The following is an 11,669-nucleotide window of genomic DNA, read 5'->3' as shown; positions in this document are numbered from 1 at the left end:
TTGTTCCCTGTCATTCACAACACTGAAGTTCTATTAAATCTTCACAGAAATGTTGAAAAATCTCACTTTATTTTTACTTCAATATGACATTGTTTATTCTATACAAACAAAAGATAATTAAATAAACTTCAATTTATGAAAAAAATGCCATTGCTAGATACTTTTTTACAAAGTAGGATTTGCAATAAAATCTTTGTAGTTGCTTCTAATATGAAGACATTAGTAAAATTGAATTATTTTATTATACTCTTTCCTCTCCCCAAACTATGTTGATTAAGTAAGATGTTCTTCATAAGAATTTGTGACTTGATTGCTGTTTATTTTACACTATGCATCTATATTAGGAGGTTTTCTATATATAAAATTGAGGCCTCTTAGTCATCTTTTGTTCCATTTCTACCATATTCAACCCAAGGAGACAGATTATTCAATTAAATTTTTAAATTTGTGATATTTATATAATTTTAATTTGAACTTGGAGATAAGGACCTCATATGATTTATGATCTAAGAGTAGGTCTTTTTAGAAGGTGGGGTTCATCATCTTCATCAGTATCATATGGGTAATCACTTAAAGGAACAAGGCTGCTACAATGAACTGTACTCATTCCATTATCAGAATCATGAGCTTGAGATGAAGAAAATTTAGAGGCCTCAGATGATTTACTTTTGGGGCATTCTATTTCATTTCCTCTTTCATTTTTCTCTTTAAGTTTCATAAATATGCATATAGACTTGGAAAGTCCACTTCCTATTGGTAGAATTGCTCCTCCTTCATCTCCTCCTCCCTTTTTCTGCGACTTCTTCTCTTTGATTCCTCTACAACATATGTCTATGTCTGTCTTGACTTTTACCTCCAGAACTTTGATATGTCTACAATATTTTCTGGTGTATCATATCATTTAAATAACTTTGTATTCTATTTTCCCTCTTCTTTTCTCTTCATATTTAGTCTTCAACCCTTTAAAGGTCTGGACATACTCAATTGATTCAAAAGGAATAAAAAACTTTTCCACAAGGTTGCAATAAGAGGAATTGATGTTTTCTTGTCTTTATAAATTCAAATAGCTCACATAGCTGAATGTTAAACATATTGTACCGAGGTCCATTATGCATAAAAGTATTTACACTGGTTCAAATAGTTTTTCTTAATTATGTAATTATTATACATTTCATCTTTTAGGCCAATCATCTTTCATAAAACCGGGACAACACACAAAATCAGGAAAAGTTATGCTTTGAATTCATGAGCAACCAAGATTCTGCTGAGCAAGTTGTTGCTCAAATATAATTTTTTATATATGTTGAATGGCATTGTACACAAAACATGAGTATGTCTAAAATTACTTCCAGCAATTGTCGCATTTTGATAAATATCAGACAGATGTTAGCCCTATTTTCATCTCTGCATTTTCTACTGTGGTGGACAAAATGGTGCTATGAGGTTACTCATGCAATGTGTATAGAAGAAATTTAGAAATCCCTTTCTTTTCACTATCATTAGCTGTGACACGCATATTTTTCTGGAATCAAGAATGAGTATGAAGACTGCTGGCAAAAATAATGCCTCGTGAAAATTCAGGATCAGTATTCACAGATCATTTTTTTGATCATTATATTAATGAGAAGGTCATCATTATCTTCACTGTCCTGAGCTTCTTCCATTATATATGCTTGGACTAGTCGAGGATTATAGTCTACTAGATAAGCAAATATATCTATAGCAGCTAGTTGTATTTGATTATCAGGCATGTGTACTATGACTTTTAGAGCATCATGACTCCTAGCTTTATCAGTGTTTTTATTATGCATTTTTCTCTTGAGACTGTAATGTCTTGGCAAATACACAGAATTCCTTGAAGAATAATAACAATTCACGCCTTCTCTCATCACTTACACCATTATCTTTAACTGAGCAAAAACTTCAAGCAAAAAATTTTCATCTCTGCAACATTGTAAATTATTTCAATTTTATTGGAAAAAATCATAGTGGTAAAGATCCGAAAGAAGATTTGATTCAAATATGGACGGCGTGGGCAACGTAATATCATGAACATATTGCATTCTGATAGGTCTGTTGTATTTTTTGCCGAAGTTGGGTTGTGTTATTGGGATAACTTCCCTGATTTAACATTTTGAGTCAAGAAAGAATTCCCTGTGCCGTTTGCTGATCCAAACCAGGGCCATATTCAAGGCATCCTACCACATCCCTGAAAATTCATCAGAACACAGATCTTAACAAGCGTTGTATCATTTAGAAACAGGATTCCTTTAATGATGCTATTCAAATAGTTGTAAGCCTTCCAAGTTCAGCTTTTTTTCACAAGCATTGAACAGCTGCAGCAGGTTTTTTATGTTAACCTTCAGTTTCTAAGACCAGCACCAGCCTTTCCTTGAGGCTTGGCATTTCATTGAAAAAGCAAATAAACTTACAATGCCTTCAAAGTCTAGAGAGTTTAAAATTTGCCACCTCAAACAGATTCGAGCTCAGCTGTAGAGCTGCAAAGCTTTCTAGATCACCAGTAAGTTCTTGTGTTATTTCTAACACTTGGATCTTTACCTTGAACTTGGACAGATCTCTTCCAGATTTTCCTGACAAGCATTTGGTTCCTGGAAATGTATTGCCATCCATGGTTCTTAGCATCAGAACCAAATGATTATATTTCCTTGCTGTTTCTATAGGGCACTTAGGATGTATCTTATACTCCACAGTCAGTGAGTCATCTGATTCTGAATGAACAAGCAGGCTACACCCTCGAGCCGTTCAATGTATTTGATGAAATTTGTCCTGCACCTATGTCTTTCCAATTCTTGCCTTCTACCAAGCAATAGACTTTTACTCTATAAAGTTCCTTGTCTATGTTGGTCCTTGGCCTCACCTTGCTAACCCACATTCTTTTGTAGGACCTCAGATTTTTGTACTCTGGCCAGAGGTCACTATCCCTCACTACCTTAGCCAGGAATGTTGCCGTGGTCGCAATTCTGAAAAACCAAAAGAGAGCAGATTACTGGAGGTTTAAAGCTAGCAGAGGCTAAGAAGGGCCCAAAGTCATTAGGATTACTGTGGGGGCAGGGGGAGTCCTGACTAATTGCCAGTCCTCTATTACTGAACTATTACCAACTAACCTCTCTCAGAAAGCACTCGAGTCTCTGAGCCTGCATTGTTCTGGCAGAATCTTGGGATTCACCCAAGATTCTTCCTAAAGGAATGTGCTATGTAACAGATACTCTTAAAGGGAACTGCCTTCATTACCTTAAAAATGGAAGCCTAGAAAATACTTATATCATTTCTATAATGGATTTGTTTCTCAGAAATATGTTTACTCATCCAGAAGTATGGTGCTTAGGCCCTTAATCAAAAGGAAATTTCATTACCTATGTTTTGGTCAAATATATCCTTCAATTCTATATGTCCATGAAAGACTTCGACAAATTAAAAAAAAAAAAACAATACATCACCTACAGATAGGATGCCTTTTCCCAGAACCAAGAGATAAAATTGTGTTTCTCTATGAGACATACTCCTGTACATCCTGTACATGTCTATATATTAAGGAATGATCTTTTTATGAAAGGGAAAAGATTAGGTCCGTCATTTCATTTTGTTCAGCCTGAAATTAGCTTCCTATGTGAAATATTTCCTCAAATGTTTTCCTTTGCCTAATCATGAATTTGTTATGGAGAAGAACTGTGCAAAGAGGAAATGATGTGAATTTTTTAAATTATGGCCCTTTGATCCCTTTAATAGGCTAGAGCCATTTCTGTGAGCCATCCTGGCCATCAGAAGCGTCCAATACCCAACTTAAGCAGAGAGCAATCTACTTAATCACAGGCCACTCTGGCTAGAGTACCAGAGAAGAAATGGAAACAAAGAACAAAAAAGGCATCCAAAAACAAAAATTAAAAAACAAACAGCAACCACCACCACAACAAAATCCATCCAAACAAAACTCAGAACTTGGCACCTAGACCAACAATCCTAACAAACCTAGATTCCTATTCACCAGTATAAGAAAACAATCTATGACATTCATGGTATTTTGTCAGAGGCAGAGCCTGCTAACCTCGTCTAGCAAACCCTGAATATTTCAGTACAGGTGAAGACAAAGAAGTTATCATTCAAAATAACTCTATGAAGATTATAGAGGTCTTCAAATAGGAAACAGAAAGTCTCTAAAAGAAATCAAGTAAAACACAATCAATGGAAGACATAATAAACTACCCAAAGCCAGGAAACACAAACAGTTGGATGATATATACAAATCTCTTAACGAAATCCAAGAAAACAGCAAACAGTTGGAGAAATGAATAATATAAGTCAAAACCTGAAAGTGAAAAATTGAGGCAATGAAGAAAAAATCACAAACAGGAAATTCTGGAAATGAAAAACTATCTAGGAAAATGAATAGAACCTACAAATGCAAGTATCACCAAAAGAACACAAAGAGAAGGAGAGAACTCTACCAGTGAAGATATGATAGAAGAAATAGATATTTCCAAGAAAATGTTAAATTTTAATTAAAAATGACACAATTCATCCAAGAATTCTTGGCTGTTTATAAAAAAGTCCAAATCTAAGAATCACATGAATAATGGAAGAAGTTTCTCAGGTTCAAGGCCCAGAAACTATTTTTTGATATATTCATAGAAGGAAGTTTTCTAACCTAAAGTAGGAGATGTCTATAAAGGTACAAGAATTTACAGAACACCAAACAAATTGGACCAGAGAAGAACGTCTTCTTATCACATAATAAGCAAAACAGCAAACACTAGATAAGGAAAGAATAATAAATGATACAGAAAAAAATCAACTAATATATAAATCGGAAACCCATTCCAATTACACCAGACTCCTTTAAGGAGTTTCTAAAGGCTATAAGGATGTGGAGAGAGTATGGCAGACTCTAAGATAACTACAGATGCCATCTGAGACTATTATACCCAGCAAAAATTTAATCACAATATATTGAGAAACAAGATAATTTTCTTTAAAATATCAAACTTGAACATTAATTATCTACAAAACCCAATTGTACAGAAGGTACAAGAAGAAAAACTCCCAACTCAAGGAGTTTAACTACTTCCAAGAAAACATAGGCCATAGATAAACTCACAGTAGCAAAATTAAAAGAAATAAGCATGAGCATACACCCACATGCACACATGCACACACACACACATGCACAAAAACCACACCACATGATTACTACCGAAATAACAACACAAAACAAAAAAAAGTTAAAATATTATTTCATTGATATCTGGGAATATCAATGGACTCAATTCTCCAATGAAAAGAGATGGATTAACAATAGGTTGCAAAAAGCAGCATCTATCATTCTGCTGCATATAAGGCATGAATGTCAACATCAAATATAAATATTGCCTTAGAGGTAGAGGGTTGCAAAGAGATTTTCCATTGAAATGGACCTAAGAAACAAGGTGGCGTAGCCTTTCTAGTATCTAACACAATAGATTAATACTACAGTTAATCAAATGAGATGGCAAAGACATTTTATACTCATCATGGGAAAATTCAGCAACATTTATTTTCAAGTCTTAAGAACATCTATGCCTAAAACATAAGGGCACTCAAATTGAAAAAAAGACTACAGCACAAATCACATATTGTCAATCACACACTGACAGCAGGAACCTTCAGTATACTACTCTCATGCAGTCAAAACTTGAAAAGAGCTAACTGAAATTATAAACCAGAAAGTCCTAACAAATTTAAAGAACATTTCACCAAACACAAAAGAATACACCTTCTTTCAACACCTCATAAAACATTTCTGAAAATTGATCCCATTCTCAGTCACAAAGTAAGTCTCAGCAGATAAAAGAAATTGAAATAATATCCTATACTTAGAAGACTACATAGTTTAAGCTGGATTTTAAAATACAACAGAAACAACAGCAAGTTTATGAACTCTTAGAAAATGAGCAATAATCCTACTTAATGGTAACTGTCAAAGGCAGAAATACAGAAAAGACTTCATAGAATTCAAAGAGAATAAGTGTAAAACATACCCAATTTTGGTATACAATGAAAACCGTACTAATAGGAAACTCCTTAGCACTATGCACTTATGTAAAGAATTGGTGAGTTTCTTATTCAAGCAATTAATGAAATGCCTCAAAGCTCTAGAAGAAAAAAACAAAACATCATTGCACAGATCCCAGAGGCTGGAGCAGTCACACAGCTGATTTGCTCCCCTGAGGAAACTGTGTCCAGAGGCATCCTAGAGAGGTCACGACCCACAGAGCTGAAGTAGGAGCACCTGACTCACCGCCCTAGGCCCCAGAAGCACGACTGGCAATAGGAGGCCCCCAGAGCCACCTGCATCAAGAACCTGCCCCTGCAGAAAATCACTCCGCTTCTGCCCATTGCCTGGATCCGAAAGATGGAGCAGTCACAAAGCTGATCGTGTCCTCTGAGGAAACTGCCTCCTGCGCATTAGAGAGGTCAATGACTGCAGACCTGTTTGCATCCTAGAGAGTTCAAGGTCTGCAGAGCTGCAGAGCAGGGGGACACCATATCCTGAAGAATCCTAGAGGAGAAACTACACTCAGAGCAGCAAACACCTAGCTGGTCTACTACCGTGGAGCCACCATATCCTGGATATCCTAGAGGAGACACTAACTCGACCAGCTGGAGCTCAGGATATAGAGACATCCAGACCCCAAGGAGTTCTGACACAACCAAGATAACTGGAAAAGGCAGGCTCCAGTCAGAACCAGTGAGAGCAAATAGCACTAAAGCTAAACCAAATGGCAAAAGGCAAGCATAAGAATAAAAACACCAGAAACCAAAGTCACTTGGCATCACCAGAAACCCAAGTTCCCCACCATAGCAAGTCCTGAACACATAAACCAGAAAGCAAGACTCAGAATTAAAATCACTTCTCATGATGATGTTTAGAGGACTTTAAAAAGGACATAAACAACACTCTCAAAGAATTTGAGGAGAACGCAGGTAAACAGATAGAAGCCCTTAAAGAAATGCAAGAAAACACAACCAAACAGGTGAAGGAATTACACAAAACCATCCGGGATCTAAAAATGGAAGTAAAAACAATAAAAAAATCTCAAAGGGAGACTAACCTGGAGATAGAAAACCTAGGAAAAAGATCAGTAGCATAGACACAAGCATTACCAAACAGAATACAAGAGATAGAAGAGAATATCATTCGTAGAAGATACCATGGAAAACATAGACACAACAGTCCAAAAAAATGTGACGCAAAAAGCTCCTAACACAAAACATCCAGGAAATGCAGGACACAATAAGAAGACCAAATCTAAGGATAATAGGTATAGATGAGGGTGAAGACTCCCAAATAAAGGCCAATAAATATCTTCAACAAAATTATAGAAGAAAACTTCCTAACCACAGAAAGAGATGTCCTTAAATATACAAGAAGCCTACAGAACCCCAAATAGAACTAGACCAAAAAAGAAATACCTCCTATCACATAATAATCAAAGCATCAAATATACAAAACAAGAGAAGATACTAAAAGCAGTAAGGGAACAAGGCAAAGTGACATATAAAGGCAGACCTATAAGAATTACACAAGATTTCTTAACCAGAGACTATAAAAGCCATAAGATCCTGGACTGATATTATACAGACCCTAAGAGAAAACAAATGCCAGCCCAGACAACTATACTCAGCAAAACTCTCAATCGATATTGATGGAGAAACAAAATATTCCATGACAAAATCCAAATTTACACAATAAATTATGACAAATCCAGCACTTCAAAGGATAATTGGTGGAAAACTCCAACACAAGGAGTTTCTACAACCTAGAAAAAGCAAGAAAGTAATCTTCCAACAACCCTAAATGAAGGTAGCTATACAAACATTACTCCACTGCCAATAACAAAAATAACAGGAAACAACATTCATTTTTCCTTAATAATCTCTTAATATCAATAGTACTCAATTCTCCAATAAAAAGACATATACTATCAGACTGGATACATAAACAGGATCCAACATTTGCTGCATACAGGAAACACACCGTTGGAAAAAGACAGACAACACCTCAGAGTAAAAGGTTAGAAAACAATCTTCCAGCAAATGGTCCCAAGAAACAAGTGGAGTAGTGATTCTAATATCAAATAAAATCGTTTTTCAACCAAAAGTAATCAAAAAAGATAAAGAAGGACACTTTTATATTCATCAAAGGAAAAATGTACCAAGAGGAACTCACAATTCTGAACATCTATGCCCCAAATGCAAGGGCACCCACATACATAAAAGAAACTTTACTAATGCTTAATCATTACATTGCACCCTACACAATAATAGTGGAGATTTCAACACCCCACTCTCAGCTATGGACAGATTATGGAAACAGAAACTAAACCAAGACACAATGAAACTAAAAGAAGTTATCAAACAATTGAATTTAACTGACATTATAGAAAATTTCATCCTAAAACAAAAGAATAACCTTTTTTCTCAGCATGTCATGGTACCTTCTCCAAAATAGACCATATAATTGGTCAAAAAACAGGCCTTAACAGATACAAAAAGATTGAAATAATCCCTTGTACCCTATCAGACCACCAGGGACTAAGACTGGTCTTTGACCTTGGAAAAAAAAACAATGGAAATCCCACATACACTTGGAAACTGAACACTGCTCCACTCAATGATAACGTGGTCAAGGAATAAATAAAGAAAGAAACTAAAAACGTTTTAGAATTTAATGAAAATGAGGGACACATCGTATCACAATTTGGGGACTCCATGAAAGCAGTACTACAGATGGAAAACTCATAGCTTTAAGTGCCCAGAAAAAAGAAAATGGAAAAGAATACACTAACAACTTGGACAGCACACCCGAAAGCTTTAGAACAAAAAGAAGCTAATATACCCAAGAGGAGTAGATGGCAGGAAATAATCAAACTCTGGGCTGAAATCAACCAAGTTGAAACAGAAAGAACTACACAAAATACAACAAACCAGGAGTTGGTTCTTTGAGAAAATCAATAAGATAGACAAACCCTAGCCAGACTAACCAAAGGGCACAGAGACAATACTCCAAATTAATAAAATTAGAACTGAAAAGGGAACATAACAACAGAAACAGAGGAAAATTTTTTAAAAATCCTCAGATCCTACTACAAAGGCCTATACTCAACAAAATTGGAAAATTCTGGATGAAATGAAACAATTTTTAGAGCTAACATACCAGGTACCAAAGTTAAACAAGGAGCAGATCAACCATCTAAACAGCTGCATAACCCCTAAAGAAATAGAAGCAGTCATTAAAAATCTCCCCCCCAATAAAAACTCCTGTCAGATGGTTTTAATACAAAAATCTTTACAGACCTTTCCAGGAAGGGGGACTAATACCAATTCTCTTTAAACTATTCCACAAATAGAGACGAAAGAACAATACCCAATTCGTTTCTATGAAGCTACAATTATATTCATACCTAAGCCTCACAAAGGACAGGACAAGAAAAGAGAATACAGACCAATCTTTCTATGGATATAATGCAAAGAAATACTCAATAAACCTTCTCACAAACCAAATCCAAGAAAACACACAAAGCAATCATCCATCATGATCAGTAGGCTTTATCCCAGGAATGCAGAGATGGTTCAATATTCGAAAATCAATCAATGTAATCCATACATAAATAAACTCAAAGAAAAAAAAAAACAATGCTCATCCACTAGAATCCTGAGAACATCATTTGGAAATTCAAAAACATCCCTTCATGTTAAAAGTATTGGAAAGATCAGGAATTCAAGTTCATACCTAAACATAGTAAAGCAATATACAGCAAGCAGTAGCCAACATCAAACTAACAATGGAGAGAACACTTGGAAGCAATCCCACTAAAATCAGGAACTAGTCAAGGCTGCCCACTCTCCCACCTATCTATTTCAATATAGTACTGGAAAATCCTAGCCAGAGCAAGTAGACAACAAAAGGAAGTCAAAGAGATACAATAGGAAAGGAAGAAGTCAAAATTTCAATATTTCCAGATGATACGATAGTATACATAAGTGATCTAGAACTTCCACCAGAGAACTCCTAAAACCTGATAAACAACTTCAGCAAAGTGGTGAGATTATAAATCAATTCAAACAAAACAGTAGCCTTTCTTACTCAAAACATAAACAGGCTGAAAAAGAAATAGGGAATTATACCTCACAATAGCCACAAATAATATAAATATTGGGAGTGAATCTAACCAAGCAAGTAAAAGTCTTTATGACAAGAACTTCAAGTCTCTGAAGCAAAAACAAATCAAAGAGATCTCAGAAGCGGATGATTTCTCCCATGCTCCGGATTGGCAGGATTAATTAGTAAAAATGGCCATCTGCCAAAAGCAAGCTACAGATTCAATGCAAATCCCCATCAAAATTCCAAAATCAATTCTTCATGGAAATAGGAAAGACCAATCTGCAAAATTCATTTGGGAATAACTAAAAACCAGGATAGTGAGAAAACCATTCTTCAACAATAAACGAATTTTGGGAAACAATATCATGACCTCAAACTGTACTACAGAGCACTAGTAACAAAAACTGCATGGTATTGTACAGAGACAGACAGGGAAGATCATGGAATAGAATTGAAATCCAGAAATGAACCCGCACCACCTGGTCACTTGATTCTTTTGGGGAAAAAAAGTGCTAAAACCATCCAGGTGGAAAAAAGACAGATTTCAAACACATGGTGCTGGTTCAATGGAGGCAGCATGTAGAAGAATGGCAATTCAATACATTCCTATCCCACTGTACAAAGCTCAAGTCCAAGTGGATAAAGACCTTCACATAACAACCGTGTACACTGAAAATAATAGAAAGAAAAGGTGTGGAAGACCCTCGAATTCTTAGGCACAAGGGACAAAAGTTCCTGAACAGAAACACAATGGCTTATGCTCTAAGATCAAGAACTGATCAAATGGATCTTCATAAAATTGCAAAGCTTCTGAAGGCAAAAGACGTTCAATAAGAAAAAACAGCAACAACTGATTGGGAAAAGAAATTACCAAGATAGATCCCATAGAGGGCTAAAACAATATATATACAAAGAACTCAAGAAATGAGACTCCAGACAACCAAATAAACCCTATTAAAATGGGGACAGAGCTAAACAAAGAATTCTCAACCGAGGAGGAAAATTCGAATGGCAAGAAGCACCTTAAGAAATGCTCAACTTCCTAGTCCATCAGGGAAATGCAAATCAAAACAACCCTGAATACCACCTCACAGTGGTCAGAACGGCTAGATAAAAAATTCAAGTGATGGTAGATTACTGGTGAGGATATGGAGAAAGAGGAACACTCCTCCATTGTGTTGGGATTGCAAGCTGGTAGAACCACTCTGGAAATCAGTCTGGAGTTTCATCAGGAAAAAATTGGATATAGAATTACCTGAGGACCGAGCTATACCACGTCCGGCATATATCAGAAGATCCGAAAAATCTAATAAGGACATATGCTCTACTAGGACCATAGCAGGCCTTATTTATAATAGCCAGAAGCTTGAAAGAGCCCAGATGTCCTTCAACAGAGGAATGGATACCAAAAAAATGTGGTACATTACACAATGGAGTACTACTCAGACTATTAAAAAATAATGAATTCGAGAAATTTCTTAGTAAATGTTTGGAACTAGAAAATGTCATC

The 11,669-nt window shown here is 35.8% G+C and overlaps 1 pseudogene; it reads right to left on the bottom strand.

Moving 5' to 3' along the window:
* Nucleotides 1-901: 901 nt before the first annotated feature.
* On the bottom strand, nucleotides 902-2,981 carry LOC117702475 (protein PPP4R3C1-like; annotated as a pseudogene).
* Nucleotides 2,982-11,669: the final 8,688 nt, after the last annotated feature.

The sequence above is a fragment of the Arvicanthis niloticus genome, unplaced genomic scaffold (assembly GCF_011762505.2).
Source record: "Arvicanthis niloticus isolate mArvNil1 unplaced genomic scaffold, mArvNil1.pat.X pat_scaffold_847_arrow_ctg1, whole genome shotgun sequence".
Taxonomy (NCBI): domain Eukaryota; kingdom Metazoa; phylum Chordata; class Mammalia; order Rodentia; family Muridae; genus Arvicanthis; species Arvicanthis niloticus.
The sequence above is the reverse complement of the archived record's forward strand: the minus strand, read 5'-3'. Positions and strand labels throughout refer to the sequence as shown.